Source organism: Neovison vison, chromosome 2, assembly GCF_020171115.1.
Source record: "Neovison vison isolate M4711 chromosome 2, ASM_NN_V1, whole genome shotgun sequence".
NCBI classification, from domain to species: Eukaryota; Metazoa; Chordata; class Mammalia; order Carnivora; family Mustelidae; genus Neogale; species Neogale vison.
Genome location: NC_058092.1, coordinates 150,748,250 through 150,762,877, shown reverse-complemented (window position 1 = coordinate 150,762,877; position 14,628 = coordinate 150,748,250). Strand labels below are relative to the sequence as shown.

Here is a 14,628-nt window from a genome sequence, read left to right as displayed (position 1 = left end):
GGTCATGACCTGAGCTGAAGGCAAATGCTCAACCACCTGAGCCACCCAGCTGTCCAGTGTGTTGGCTCTTCTGGATCTTTGGACTTTCTGTGTAAACTTCAGAATCTTCTTGTCAGTATCTGCAAGAGAACTGGGAGGTTTTATTTGGATTTCATTGCATTTATCGATTAAGTTGGAAAGAATTGACGTCTTTGCCATATTGAGTCTTGCTACTGATGACTACGAAGTCTCTCTCCATTTATTTAGATCTTTGGTTTCTTCCATCAGATTTGTCTTACTGTGCATATATATATTGTGTGAGATTTTATACCCGAGTACCCTTTTTAGGGGTGTACTGTAAATGGTATTTTTTTCATTTGAAAATTTGGAATTCAACTCTTTATTCAGATATAGGAAAATAGTTGACCTTTTTATATTGACCTTGTAGCCTATGATGTTTTGGTATTTCCTCATTACTTCCAGTAGATTTTTTTTCTTTTTATAAGATATTTGAGGTTTTCTACATAGACAATAATATTGACTTCAGATAGAGTTTTGTTTTTCCTTTTCAATGAAACACCCTCATTGTCTCATGCCCTCTTTCCATCCACCTTCCCTCTAGTAATCACCAGTTTGTTCTCTATATTTGTGCGTCTCTTGTTTTTGCCTCTTTTATGCTTTGTTTCGTTTCTTAAATTTCACATATGATTGACTCATAGGATATTTGTCTTTTTTTGACTATTTCATATAGTATTATACCCTCTAGATTTATCCATGTTGTTGCACATGTTAAGATTTCATTCTTTTCTCTGGCTAAGTACTATTTTATTAGATATCTATATCTATCGATCTATCTATCTCTATCTCTATCTCTACACCACGTTTTTTTATCCACTCATCTATTGACGGGCTCTTCCATATCTTGCCTACTGTAAATAGTGCTGCAATATAAACGTATCTTTTCAAATGTTTTCATTTTCTTTGAGCAAATACCCAGTAATGGAATTACTGGAACATATGACAGTTCTATTTTTACTTTTTGAGGAACCCCCACATTGTTTCCCATAATGGCTGCACCAGTTTTCATCCCCACCATCAGTACACAAGGTTCCTTTTTCTCCACATGATCAGCAACTCTTGTTCTTTCTTGTTCTTTTTCTGCAGGCAGAGTCCCAGGCTGGCAGGAGAAGTGGTCGTGGTCGCTGGGACAGCCCTCCAAAATGGGTGAGGTGACCTTTCAGACTCTGGGGAGGTGAAGGGTTCCTCACATCACAGCAGCACGCGGGCCATAACGTAGGCGGGTTTTACTGGACCCATCAGACAACCTGTGCAAGACGTGAGGACGAGTGAAATGCGCCGCCTGGAATGGAGGTTGTGTTGGCTTCTGGGGCTTCTGTCCCCAGGAGATATTCAGGCCAGTGGGGTGGGGGCTAAGGGGCAGGTTATTTGGGGCAGATGTGCCTTGCTTCCGAGGAGACCCTGTGTTTGAGCAGGAAGGCGGGGGCTGCAGTTGGATCTGGCACCTGGGCCCACGTTGGTCCCCACGGTGGTTGGGTTGAGGGGAGCACAGGGCTGGCCGGCTGGAGTCTGCAGCCCCTCAACTGCCTTTTGACAGCCTGTACCCAGGACCCGGGGCACCTGGGCACAGCCAGAGTCCCAGGGCCCAGGCAGATGCTTATAGGAAAGGACTGGAGCCAGGGAAGGAGGGAGGCAGGCAGGCCCAGGCAGCCACGGCAGGCCCAGCCAGCCAGGTCACCGGGGTGCTCAAGCCTGACTCTCTGGTCTGTGCTTTATTGGAAGGTTGGCGTTTTTCAGGGCAAAATGTGCACAGTGTGAACTCTGCCATAGCCAGGACCCTGAAGTGGAAGAGTGTTGTGGAAGGGGAAGGTAGTCGTTGTTGGTTTTTTTGGTTTTGTTTTTGTTTTTGTTTTCTTGTTGAGTACCAGGGCCCATGAGAGGCATGTCGTAGCAAGGAAAGACCAGAGGCCCTTTTCAGCCTCATGGAACTCCTAGCAGCCAATTCGCCAAGCATGCTTTAGGGGAAGGCCTTCCAGCAGCAATGCTCAGACTTTGACAGATGGCGGGGCCCTGTGGTTTTGGCCTCCTTGAACCGGCACTCCCTGCTGGGACGGAGGGGCCTGCTTCCGTCATGGGTGACTCCGTGTCTCCCCACGTGTGGGTCCTGAGACCTCGACTGAATGCTGTCCTTGTTTTTACAGGTGGCGCTTCGAGGCTCCAGGGGACGTGGCCTGCTGGGCAGCATCCAAAGCGTCTGGCCTCCGTCTCTTCAGTGCAGATGGAAGTGCAGCACGTCCAGGAGTGTGACCGCTGCCATCTCCCTGGTGTACGTGCATCGCAGTGGTAAGTAGTCTTGGTTCTGAACCTCCCACCTGGGTTGAGGTTCAGGCCTTGACTTGGGTGTCTTTCTTGCCGGCTTCTGTCTTTCTTCCGGAGGCAAAGAGAGCCTCTTCTTGTCGATTAATGTGGAGATGTACCCTTGACCAGAATGTCTAGAGTTGGCTGCTTGGGGAAGATGACTTAGTGGCACATATGGAGAAGGTTCTGCAAGACCGTGCCCCACACAAGACTTCTGAACTCCAGGTTGCCCCTGGTAGCAGAGTCCTGAGTTATTGCAGCCTGACCTTATAAATAGACATTCTCTCGATGAACGACTTTCTGCCCACACTTGCTTTATTGGGCCATTCATCTAGAGCAAGGAATCTCGGGCATCTTTACAAATGGATGTCTGAGTGGACTTCCGCACACGTTTTTCTCTCTATCTCTCTCTCTTTCTCTCTCCTGTTTTTTCTTTTCTTTTCTTTTTTTTTTTTTTTTTTTTTGCGGGGGAGTGGGTGTTGCAGGGGATGAGAGCGACCCTTCAGCAGGCTCCACATGCCTTCCATAGCCTGACGCGGGGCTCAGTCCCATAGCCCTGACATCATAACCCGAGCCAAAGCCAAAAGCTGGTCCCTTAACTGAAAGAACCTTGCAGGCATTCCTGGACAGGCTTTGTCTTTACGGAAGGGACCGTAAGAACCCCTTCCTGTTTAAAATCTACCGAATCGGGGAGTATTTCCACATCTGCAGTGGTTGTACACCCTCTCGGGCCCAGAGATATGTAGGTCTTCTTGGTGGTGGAGAAAAACCTTTGGCTCCCACGTTCTCATAGACAGTGAGGAAGCCCTCACTGCCTGATGCTGAACTGTGGAGGTTTTCGTGCCCTGTCTTCCAGAAGAGCATCTTTGTGAAAGATGAAATTAATTTGCCAGCCCCAGGGTGGCGCAGTTGGGTAAGCATCTGCCCTTGGCTGAGGTCAGGATCCCTGGATCCTGGGTGATCTAAGCCCTGTATTGGGCACCCTTCTCCCTCTTCTCCGCTCCCGGACCCCGGCTGTTCTTGCTCCCTCGCTAGCTCTGTCGCTCTCCAATAAGTGAAGTAAATAGATCTATTTCTAAGCATGCAATTAATTTGTAAATCCTTTGCACTTTGTGAGGACAATATTAGTAGAATGAGGGACCCATGAGAGGTAGATCACAGACCATGTGTTTTTTGAATCTTGTGGCCATTCATCCTTGCGATCTATGTACATCGATAGGTTCATGTTTTTGTGAACATACTTTGATCACCTTGTGTTCTGAGACTCTGAGTTCACCCTCGACTTGACGTTCTCATGGATCCCAGGCAGTGTTACTTCCCGTGATCCCACTTCCTACCAAGAGACAGTACCTGTGTCTGTTGTGAGAGCTCATGAGGGAGAAGTCCCCCGTTCTTACTTGGCACAGCGTGCACGGTTGTGAGACCCCGCCTGTTCCGTGAGACTGGCCTTTATGCAAGTACTGCTGGATCAGAGCAGATGTGCTTGATTTCTGGCTATTGGTTACTGGAATAGCGCATTCCGCATCCCTCAGAACGGGGCCCTGTTGTATGTGTTTGCAGTGTCCGAGTTTATATCTCAGAGTCACCCCGAGGTATTCCTTGGGAGGTAGTTGCCCAGTGATTCTCTGATGGGAGTGTCCAGGGAAGAATTTCCCCCCGTTGTATTGGGATCAGTGATTCCTCGGTGTGAGGCTGTCATTGCTGGCTAGGGAAGAAGGGATAGCTGAGCCCATTCCTTGGCTCATCAGACCGGGAGGATTTTCCTGTGTGCGAATCCTCCCAGGTCCTCCTTGTGTTGGCTTGTGAGGAATGGGATTCCCATATGGGATGTCCTCGGCATTCGGCCACAGCGATGAGGCAGGGGGTCCCAGGGGTGCCTGCACCTTCGCTCCCGTGTGAGGGATGAAGCACACTCTGAGATGGTAGCAGAAGCCTCAGGCCTGAGCCCCACCTGAAGCTTCTCCCACCAGGATACGGTGCTAGTGGCTCTCCCCGTGTGAGTTCTCTGGTGTTGGGAAAGGGCCCACTTCTGGCTGAAGGCTCTGCTTCAGTGACGGGAGACAAGGGGTTTGTACTGTGTGATTTCTGTGGCGGTGAGCAAGGTGGGCGCTCTGGGTACAGGCAGGGCCCCAGTGATGACAGACTCCGGTTTCTCGGCTCTGAGTTGTCTGGTGTCTCCAAATGTGAGAGCTGTATGGGGCGGCTCTTCCACGTTGACCGCATTTGTCGGGGTTGCGGCCAGTGTGGATCCTTGGAAGCTGGCTAAGGGTGTGGCCTAAACGCTTTCCCCTGAAGATGACATTCAACCAGTTTCTGTCTGTGGGAACGTGCCCATGGCCCCGAAGGGATGCATGTTGCTGCGAGCTCTGGTGCAGCCATCCCAGCACATGGCTTCTACCCCGTGTGAGGTCCTGGACATGAAGAAGAGCAGAGCTCTCTGAAGCAAGGGTCTCCTACCTTCGTTCCATCCGTGAGGTGCGTCTCCAGTGGTCTTACTGTGTACAGAGGTGAGCACTGCCCTTTAGTTGCTCCCCCCCCCGTGTATCATGTCTCCGTTCCTCGGAAGGGTGAGTTCTCTCGTGTCTCCCGAGGTTAGAGCCCCCACTAAAGTCTCTCCCACACTGGGGAGATGGGTGTGCTGCGATCCAGGATGAACGAGCTCTGATGTCCCTGGCACCAGGGACACATGGCTGAAGGCTCTTCCACACTGTCAGCAAATACAAGGCTTGTCTTCCCAGGACACAGCACACCCGGAGTGAGGTGAGGCACGTGAGACCTCTCCGTGCTGTGCCCCAGCATTGCCCGGGTTCCTGTGCAGTGTGAACCCTCTGCTAATGGCCAGAACACGAGGGGCTGTGACGGGATCGCTCCCTCACGTTCCTCCCTTTCTGACTCAACAGACGCGCTCCAGCCCCTCCCTTCAGGAATGGTCGCCGTGTCTACCCCTGCAAGCCACTTGCAGTCGCGTGCCTTGCTCCTTTCCGGAATTCAGATAGATCTTTCTACAAGGTAGCCTCATACCCATGTCAACTGCTGATTAAATTTTCAGTGTTTCCGTTTCAAAGACTATATACCCGTGAGTCATGCTGAAGCCAGTGACTTTTCCAGACACATGGGCTGCGGCTTGACTCGAGGTCCATTTCAGCCGAGAAACGAAACTCTTCAGGTTTCAGCCGTATGCTCAGGGTCTTGGATGACAGGAGATTGTGGGGAATGCTTAGCGTAGCCCGTGTCCAGCTCTCGTGTGGAAGGCCAGGGTTCATGACCCTGAAGCTTCCCGTTGACTTGCAGAGCAGACCTTTGAGATGCCCCCGTGTGGGTCTCCCTTCATCCTTTATAATAGGGAACGTGTTGCCGTGAGCTCCTGGGTCTTGTACACACAAATGAGTCCCGGAACACTAGGTGAAAAAGTACTGAAGTGCTGTGTGGGGACTAACAGAACAGAAGGAGAAAAGGAAAGAGGGGGAGGGAGGAAGGAATACAAAGAACAAAAAGATCCTGCAGGGAAGGAAGGGAGGGAGGGAGGGAGGGAGGAAGGGAGGGCAGCTTGAAAAAGGGAGAAGAGGAGCTGGTAGAGAGGCATTAGGGGAAAGAAGAATTTTGAAAGTCGTGAGACAAACATCTGAGAGTTAAGATTTGAGTTTGATGACAAAGGAAAGAAATGGAGTCCTCTACTCAGGAGCAGAAACCGGTGATAGGGTGTTGGTGATGAGAACCTATGGACCAGATAAACCTGTGAGACAAAGAAAGGGAGGATGGGATGCTGGGGAGTTTCAGAAGGGCAACGTCAACCACGTCGAGGACTGAAAGAGGGGCCATGTGAGGGTTTGAGTGCAAGAATCCCAGAAGGGTCCTGTCCTCGGGGGATACACAATGTGCAGTGGGTGAGGTGGATGGAGTCGCAAGAGTCGACAGAAATGGGCCCGTGTTGCGGGGTTGTTTCCACAGGAGCCCTACAAGAGACAGGACTGATGTAGGACAGAGGTTAGCATTCAAGGCCGATGGTCCAGAAAAAGTCTTGAGACGACTTTGCTGGCAGGAGTTGATTTTAATTAAAGCACAGGGATACAACCCTTGGGTAGAATGGGCTGCTTGCTGGGGTTGTGACGGGAGGCTGGCTTTCTGGGATGGCATTGGAGGAGGTCAGGCAAAAGGGAGGTTTTGCAAGAAAGTGGCAGGTGGACAGAGGACACCCAGGATACCGTTGGCTTTGCTCTTGTGAAGGGAAGGTGGTTTTTCCTGCTAGGAAGGCATGAATTGAAAGATGGTGGGGAGCTTCTCCCCTCACAGGTCCTTCTCAAGGGACTGCAGGTTTGAAAAGAAACTCTGTCCTACGGACATTTCCCTGGGCCTCAGCCTCCCTCAGTGTCGTGGAGGGGAGGGAGATGTCAGGGCTTCAGGAAACGGAGACCCGGGCCTCGGGCAGGTCGCTAGGCTTTCGTTAAGCGGGCCTCTTCCTACAGAATCACGAGGACTTTTACAAACCGAGGGAGACTCCGGTCTTGCTGGGTTTTGATGTCCATCTGGGGAGAATCAGTTTTTTCCTTTCCTCAGCCTGAGGGCAGTCAGAGCGACTGAGGGATGTCCCCCGTATCACAGGTTGGGGGGCGGTGTGGCGTGCCAGCTCCCTGCTTGGTGCTCAGCTAGCCTTGTCCTCCCTCCTCGTGTGCCCCTGACCAGTGCGGAGTCTTGCGTGGTTAAGGTCGTTGAAGGAGGACGGTCTCATCTTCTGTAGCTTCTTCCTGCTGAGTAGGGGCGTAGAGCTGTCCCTCCGCGTGGGTCGTTCCTGGTCAGGTGCGGGAGGCCCAGCTGGGGGAGGCCTCTGCTGTCAGAGTTGTAAAAGGAAGAGGCCACTGAGTGCAGGGGAGAGCCTCTCCTCCCTAAACCTCTTGCTGCTGCCAAACACACAGGCTGAGCGGGGCCCGTTTTGTGGGGCCGCTGCCAGTGTGGAGCCCAGCATTGGTCACGGTCCTGTGCGTCGAAGCGACAGGGGCTGTTCCGGTGCGACACCCTCGGGGAATCCAGCAGGGGTAGGGCGGCTGCCCCTCGAGTGGATCCCAGGGTGGTCAAGGGGCCCTGGCAGTGCCGCATCGTCCTGCATGTGTCATGCTCTGCAGGGTTGCCGTTGACTGCAGGGGAAGTGGGAGGAGGAGCAGCCCCTGCAGCAGACAGGGGAGACGACGGGAAGGCTGCTGTCCCGCCCAGTCCCAGGTGGGCCCAGTCCCAGGTGGGCCCAGTCTCCCCACACAACGGACTGTTGTGGGCCCAGGTGGTTGCCTCGTGCTTCAAGTGTCCGTCATTGGCAGGGTCCGGGCAGCCAACTCTGGGTTTGGCGGCCGACTCAGAGGGTCCTCTCGTCTCGTCCTCGGGGCTCCAGTGCCGTCCTCGGGTGGGCTGCCCTGAAGTCTTCTCTTTGGCCTTCGGAGGTCAGGCGTAAGAGAGCCGTCCCTGCAGGCGTGTTTCCTTGTGTGCTCATGCCGAATCCTCCTCCGGGCCCAAATCGGAGCCGCAAGTGGGGCCCCAGGGCCCTCCTGGCTCCCTTTGTCGGAGCACCCCAGGAGCCTCTGGTGCCTCGGGGTGGTGGGCACACTGTCCTGTGGCGCAGCTGTGGAGACAACGGGGGGAGTGGTGTGAGATAGCGAGTGGCGTGTGGCCTGGGCCAGGTCTTACCAGAGGCCTGTGGGGTTTTGCGGGACGTGTGTTCTGAGGTGTTGAGGTGGAGGTTTCCCTGCAGGACCCACACGTGACCTGAAGAAAGGGGAATTTCCCCTGGGCCCCCTGGGGCTGAATGAAGGCTACACTGCCAGGGTCCCTGAGGCCCCTTCCCTGAGCGTCCTCCTCCATGACGGCGGGGTCCTCCTCCTGCTGGGCTGTCCCTTCCCCAGCCTCTCTGAGAACCCTGGACATGCCCTTCTCTGTGGGGGGAGCCTTTGCCCACACGAGTGTTGCAGGTGGCGTGGCAGAGACCACATGCTCCCGACTCCCACGGGAAGTGAGTTCGCACAGTCCACGGGCTGTGGGCGGGTGTTGGGCGAGGTGGGAGCAGGCAGGGTGGCCTTTCCCTGGTGGGTCTCCCCTGCCGACTGAGGGATCGAGGAGAGTCTCTAGAGTATGAAACTCACAAAGCAAAATGGTGCCATGAGGGGACCCACTACCTCCCACGAGGCGTCTTGTCGGCTCGGGGGACTGGAGGTGTTGGTCAGATCATATGGGAGTGTCTGGTGGACATGACTCAGCTGGAGACCGGGCCCAACTCCGTGCCCACAGGGATGCAGCGCTGGGAGGGGTGAGCTGTCCTGCTCCTGTGAGCCCGGGGGCCTGTCTCGTTTGCTCATTTCTCACGTGCCTGAAGTGGGAGAGGAGGCCACCCCACCACTGTCTCTTCGCGACTAGTGTCGTCCGGGAGCAAGCCGTCTGCTGACTTTTGCAGGGTGAGAGGGCAAGGCTTGGGTCGTGCAGAGGGAGGGACTCAATGGGGGGCGTGGAGCCCTTTGCCAGAAGGTCACCGTGCCTAGGCTGCCTAGGGTCCAGTCCCTCCAGGCGGCCAGGACGACAGTCCCCAACCATCACAGGGAGTTGCACAGATCAGGTGGAGGTTCCCCGTGGGATGTTCTCAGGGCTTCCTGGTGCCTGCAGGGACTGGGACCTTCCTCTCCTCTCCTCTTTGTGGTCAGAGGCTAGGGCATCACCCCGGGTTTTGTGCGGTTTGCCGAGGTACCCACAACAGGGACGGGGCAACGAGGGAGAACATGTGTCCATGTTCACCGGCCTTTTTTCCTGCCTGCCTCACCCCGTTCCCGAGTCCTCCTCTTCTTCTGCTTCCCTTGTCGTTTGCACCATGTCCACCGAAGGGAAGCTTCTCGAGAGCTGAGAGCAAGAGCAGAACTGGGTATAAGCAAAGACTCCCCGGCATCAGAGAACCAAGTGGGGACACCCACGCCCAGCCTCCCTTCCCGAGAGCCCTCCAGCCAGGTGAGCAGTGCCCTGCCGACTCCCAGCCCTCCTCTCTGCTCTGCTGTCCGGGGCTGCTTCCCAGAGTCAGCGGTGAGGGGTCAGGGTGATGGTAGTAAAGGGGTGAGGAGGGCTTCGCAGGGATTTCATGCAGCAGTTCCGATGCAAAGCCCGAGTGCCTGCCAGAGACGAGGGCCTTCAGGGATGCCATTGTCACAGCAGGGAAAGGGGAAGAGCTGGGAGGAGGCTCTTATGGACAGAGGAGAGAGGAAGCCCAAGAGATGGAGGTGAAAGTGAATTACAGGCGCAGGGTGGCTCCTTTCGTCGGAATTGTTGTCTTCCGTGGAATCCTTCTCCGGGTCAGAGAGCAGCGAGGATGCTGGGGTTGGCCGTGAGAGAGGACAAAGGGAGTCAGTGCAGCTGGCCACCCACGGCCTGCTGCTCTGGGGATGCTGGGCTCTGCCCTCAGTGGGGTGCGTCGCTAGCTCCGAGTCCTCCCTGGCCTTGGTCGCTTGATCTCCGCAGGGTACAGGGGAATCTCTGTTTGCCCACCTGCTCCTCCCACCTCCGATTCTCTCCCAGACCCGGAAGCCTGGCTGTGTGATCCTTTCCCCCCAGGAGGCTGTCACTGTCCCTAAGACTGCCTCTGCGGGACTTTGTCTTCCTCTGTCCTTGTTCCTGTCCTTCCCTGCTCTCCTCCTTCCTCCTCCTCCTCCTCCCCTAGAGATGCTCCATGTCCTTCCCCCTGCCAAGCTCCACCAGTCCTATTGTTGTCCAGGAGGGGGCAACCAAGGAAAGAGAGGAGATATCCTGGGTCCCCCGGAATCAATCCCCCGATCCGTCTCTGCCGGGAGCAGCTGTCCTGGGTCTGGGATTGCTGGGGAAGTGCAGGGAGAGATGGCCCACCACCTCCCCACAGCCCATGTCTGCCCAGGGACGGGGATAACCTTCCCAGGGACGTGTTTCAGGGAACTCAGTGCCCTCTGTTTCCCTAAGTGTTACAGAGGTTGAATGGAGACGGGAGCATGGGAGATTGTGCAGGCGCCCTCAGCTGTTCAGGGCAGCCCTGGAAAACGTCCAGCGGTGTGGTCACTGAAACACAGGATTCCTGCCAGTTCTCCTGCTGAGGCTTGCCGGGAATGGACGGGGCCGGGGTGTGTGTAGGGCCCTGGGCAGGCCTGAGGAACGTTTGCCGTTGGGGCATGCCTAGGGAGTGGGGAGCATGGCCAGGGCTGTAAACCGGCGAGGTGGGTTTGTGAGAGGAACCGTGACTCCCTGGCCCTGCTCCCAAGAGGCTCTGTGCTATGCCTCGACGCCAGCTGGTGAGAGGTAGAGAGGACCCAGGGCAGCAAGTGTGTGAAGCAGGTCCCGCAGCCCCTTCACACAGGCCCGGGGGACCGTGGCCCACGAAAGGGGTTCACCAGGGCAGCTGCATGGGGGCGTCCCGCCCTTGGGAACATGTCCACAGGTTAGACTCGGCTGGGGTGTGAAGACTGGCAGAAGCTCCGATTTACGGGAGCATGTGGAGTGAACCCAGGGGAAGTACGCTTTCCCTTCTGCAGCTCTGGGAGTCCCCTTGAAGGTACAGCAGCTTGGAGAGAACCGGGACGGTTTGGTAGTGGAGGTTATGAGGGAGAGAATTTAGACCCGTCTTCCACCTCCTGGCTCAGACCAGAGCGTACTGTCGCGGTTGTCTTGCCCAGGAGAGTGCAGTTGGGGCTGCAAGTCCTGAGCATGACCAGGTCTGGGCCCGTGCCAAGAAAGATGCAGAATCTCTTGTGCACCATTCCCGAGAGGCCATGAGCAAAGAGGCCAAGCTTTGACATGTGGCAGCGGCCAAGGGAGGCACGAGCAGCTTTGATGGAAAAGATCCTTCAAGGAGCCGCGCAAGGAGTCCAGTGGTGATGATAAACCCAGCCTACCCTAAAGGCCCGTGGACACTTGGCCTGTTCTTTTCATCCCGAAACCGTGACATGAGCAAATCATGCCTGTGCCAGAGCATCCCTTTCCTTGGTGGTTTTTGACCCACCTTCTTCATTCTCTGGAGCGGCAGGGGCAACCCCATGTTCCCAGGAGCCATGTCCCAGTGTTCCCCTCCTCGGTGCCGTTCCCTACCTGAAGAGACTTCATCGTCACTGGTGGAGTAGTCCTCGATGCTCTCTACCAGTAGGTCTGTAAGAACTGAAAGAGGAGCAATGCCGTTAGGAGAGAAACCGCCTCACCCCTTCATCCCAAGTGCGTTGCGATGTCTCTGGGCCATGCGGCATCTGCCTGACCCTTCTGCTGTGCTGTCAGAGGTTCACGGGGCTGGTGGAGCCGGAGCCCTTGGAGGAGACGGGGATTGGAGTTTCCTGCCTTCTAATGACGCTGCAGCAGTCACCTCAGTGTCAGTTCTGCATGCCCATGACCGCTGTCCCCTCCCAGCGCGACCATCGGAATCTCCAGTCGTTATGGGACTCTTGACGTGTGGCTAGTGGGAGTGAGCAACTGGACATTTTCATTCCCTTGATGATTTCCGTGTACTGCACTGAGAATATAAATGACTGTGTATGATGGATACTAGACAGACTCTTTCCTGGATCACTCAGCACTAGACACCAACCAGGAGCGAGAGACAAGGCCTGCTCTCCTGCGTATTTCTCGGGCATCAGTGGCTGGCCTGATACGGACGTTGATCAAGGGAAGACGTTCCCGGACTCTCACACACGCACCAGGCGCTGCTGGAGGTCTTTGGACCCGAGGAGATTAAGGTGAAGCCCCAGTTCCTAGATAAATGGGGAACGGATTCCGTGCAGCACGGATCTAAAGCATACAATGTGATGCTCTCGGGACAGAGAAGCTGCTAGAATAGATAAGGGAACCATAAAGGAACACAACGAGCCACGACGTTTCTGAATATGAAGAAGTCGGTGGTGGGTCTCTAGAAGCTGACCTTCCAATACCTTGGATGACTCCCCTGAGCCAGCAGGAGGGTGCTGGCATACAAAGAGGCAGGGGCACCTGGGAGCGGAAGAGAAATGCCCAAGGAAGTGCGCTCATGTTGGCATCACGATGCTTCCCAAGAGGAGCCCAGAAAAAGCAACCTTTTCTGAAACAGCGAACAGAGTGAAAAGGCAAGCCACAGACTGGAGACGCCCTTGGCAATCCTTATTTCAGAAAAGGTGTGTTCACTGACAAAAAGGAAAAACAAGAAAGAAAACCAACCAAACAAAAGAAGACCGGGATTTCACCAAATGAAAGAATCGAGAAAAAGACTGGAATAGTCTGTGCTGCGAAGGGAAAGAATGACTCGGCCCTCAGACAGACATTGTTCGAAAAGATGCTCAATGTAAGGCATCGTGAGGGCAATGCGAATGCAACGGATGTTGAACTGTGGCGTTGTCCGTTAGGGACCCAAACCAGGAATTCAAGCCCAGGACCCATGTGGGAAGGAGGCAGAAAATTGGAGACTCTGGATGCAATTCGTGGAACGCAGACTGGTGCAACTACCCTGGAAAAGCCCGTTGAGTGTCCTCGGAGAGCAGCGAAAGGTACTCCCGTGGATCCCGTGCATACGAGTGAGAAAGAGAGATGTTGGAACAACAGATTCTGTTCCAATCCATGTTTCTCATGAGAGAAAGTCTTGTCGGCTGCCAAAGAACCCTGAAACCCTGATTTGGCTCTGTTTCCATTTCCAGGCACTGAACTCCCTTGAGTTGTCTATTGGCCCAAACCTTCTGAATCTAACAAGGCCCTCTTGCATGGACAGATGGCGAGCGAAATGGGTGGTGATTGTCCTGTCACCCCTGTTGAGGTCTGAGGTTCTCTTTGGCCACCCTGCGATGCACAGAGCACCCTTTGTTCCTGCATGGAGGGGGCCCAGGTGCCCCCAGTGACGCTCAGTCCCTGAAGACCACCTCATTCCCCCTTGGATAGGACACCTTTTGGACCCACCTCCAAGAGCCCCAGCAAGGACCAGTGGTGGGTGTGGGATTTCCCTGGGAGAAGGCCAGTTGCATTCTTAGACACAGTATCTGCAGGGAAATGGTAGAAATGGTTTCTCCATGGAGAAACACGGAGTGAATTGGCCCCATCTGTTCCCTGGCCACTGGCCCTTTGTGCGGGTCATCCCCGAATGGGCTGTTGCACGCAGGTGCCCTGGAAGCCGCCTGCAGAAGGGAGGAAGTGTGTCCCAGCACTCAGTGCTTCCCATGAGGTTGGGAAGACGCATCGTGGGGCCTCTGATGCAGAGATGTGTGTGTGAGTGCAGTGTGAAGAGGGAGGTGATGTGACCATGCTTGCCCGAGACCTACCTTGGCGGGAGAGCCCCATGGACACTGACTCAGTAACAGTGGAAAAGACACACTTGTGTCTTCAGGGCACAGTCTAGCCCTTCCTAGTTAGCGACGGGATTTGTTTTCTGGGGGAACTGATGTGTATTTGCAAGGAAAGAACAGCTCTTTCAATTGTAGGTGTTGAAGAGTTTTCCCATGAATGGACGTTCATGATGTGGCAGGGATGGGAAACGTCCCTGAGAACGTGGACACCATTAATCGCCATTTTGAGAGGACCAGACACATTCGAGAGCAGAGCATTCACCCACCTGACACACATACACCAACCCTGAGAATCCCAGCACAGGGATTCCCATGGAAACAGACCTCGTGCCCAGCACCCGATCCTACGGCACCTAAGAGCAGCACGGTAGCTTCCGGGGGCAGGGTCACGAGGCCACGGGTCTCGGTCCGGAACATGACCCTTAGTCTCGTTGCAACAGGATCTGGATTCTGGGTGGCTCTCAAGATGGAACCTGCAAGCAAGCCCCACCTTGCTCTAAAGCAATGAGTGACTCTAGAGGACAGCATACTTACCACGCTCCCTTTCCAGCAGGGCCACCTGCGATTTCAGAAAAGAAAACATGATGAACACCAAGTCCTGCCTCGTCCTGTGTGCCCAGCTCTTTTGGTCTCTTGGTGATAGGCAGGGTCATGGGCAGTGATACGGAATCCACCTAGAGGTCACATGCCCTGGGTCCATCAGGTGGCCCGGCGGTGTCAGTAGCACCCGTGAACAAACTCACGACCCTGTGGACTGGAACCGAACCTGCCGTTTCCTGCAGGGTCTTTGGAATGGGGTGTCCCTGGCTAAGAGTCACTCCCTCAAGAGTCTCCCCACCAAGGACATTGTACGTGCTGCGGTGTTCAGATCTGATTGCGAGTATCAGAGAAACAAGGGATGTTGTACCTCACCCGAAGAAAGGCTAACTTACCACCTTGGTGAACAATGGGGCCTCTCCCTCTCTGCTGTCCACGTCAAGGTCATCATCCACGCTAGCCAGGGAAT

The 14,628-nt window shown here is 54.7% G+C and overlaps 2 long non-coding RNA genes across 2 annotated transcripts in view; one reads left to right on the top strand and one right to left on the bottom strand.

The window, feature by feature from the left end:
• LOC122900564 overlaps positions 1–1,672 on the top strand; it is a 32,888-nt gene extending 31,216 nt beyond the window's left edge. Inside the window, exon 4 of the long non-coding RNA XR_006383266.1 lies at positions 1,144–1,672. This is a non-coding gene — a long non-coding RNA (uncharacterized LOC122900564). The remainder of the gene's footprint in view (positions 1–1,143) is intronic.
• Positions 1,673–7,727: 6,055 nt separating this feature from the next.
• LOC122900566 lies at positions 7,728–9,859 on the bottom strand. The gene is made up of 3 exons (XR_006383267.1): positions 9,609–9,859; positions 9,146–9,222; positions 7,728–7,960 (listed from the first exon to the last, which is right to left on the bottom strand). It is a non-coding gene; the product is annotated as an uncharacterized LOC122900566 (long non-coding RNA).
• Between the last annotated feature and the right edge of the window lie 4,769 nt (positions 9,860–14,628).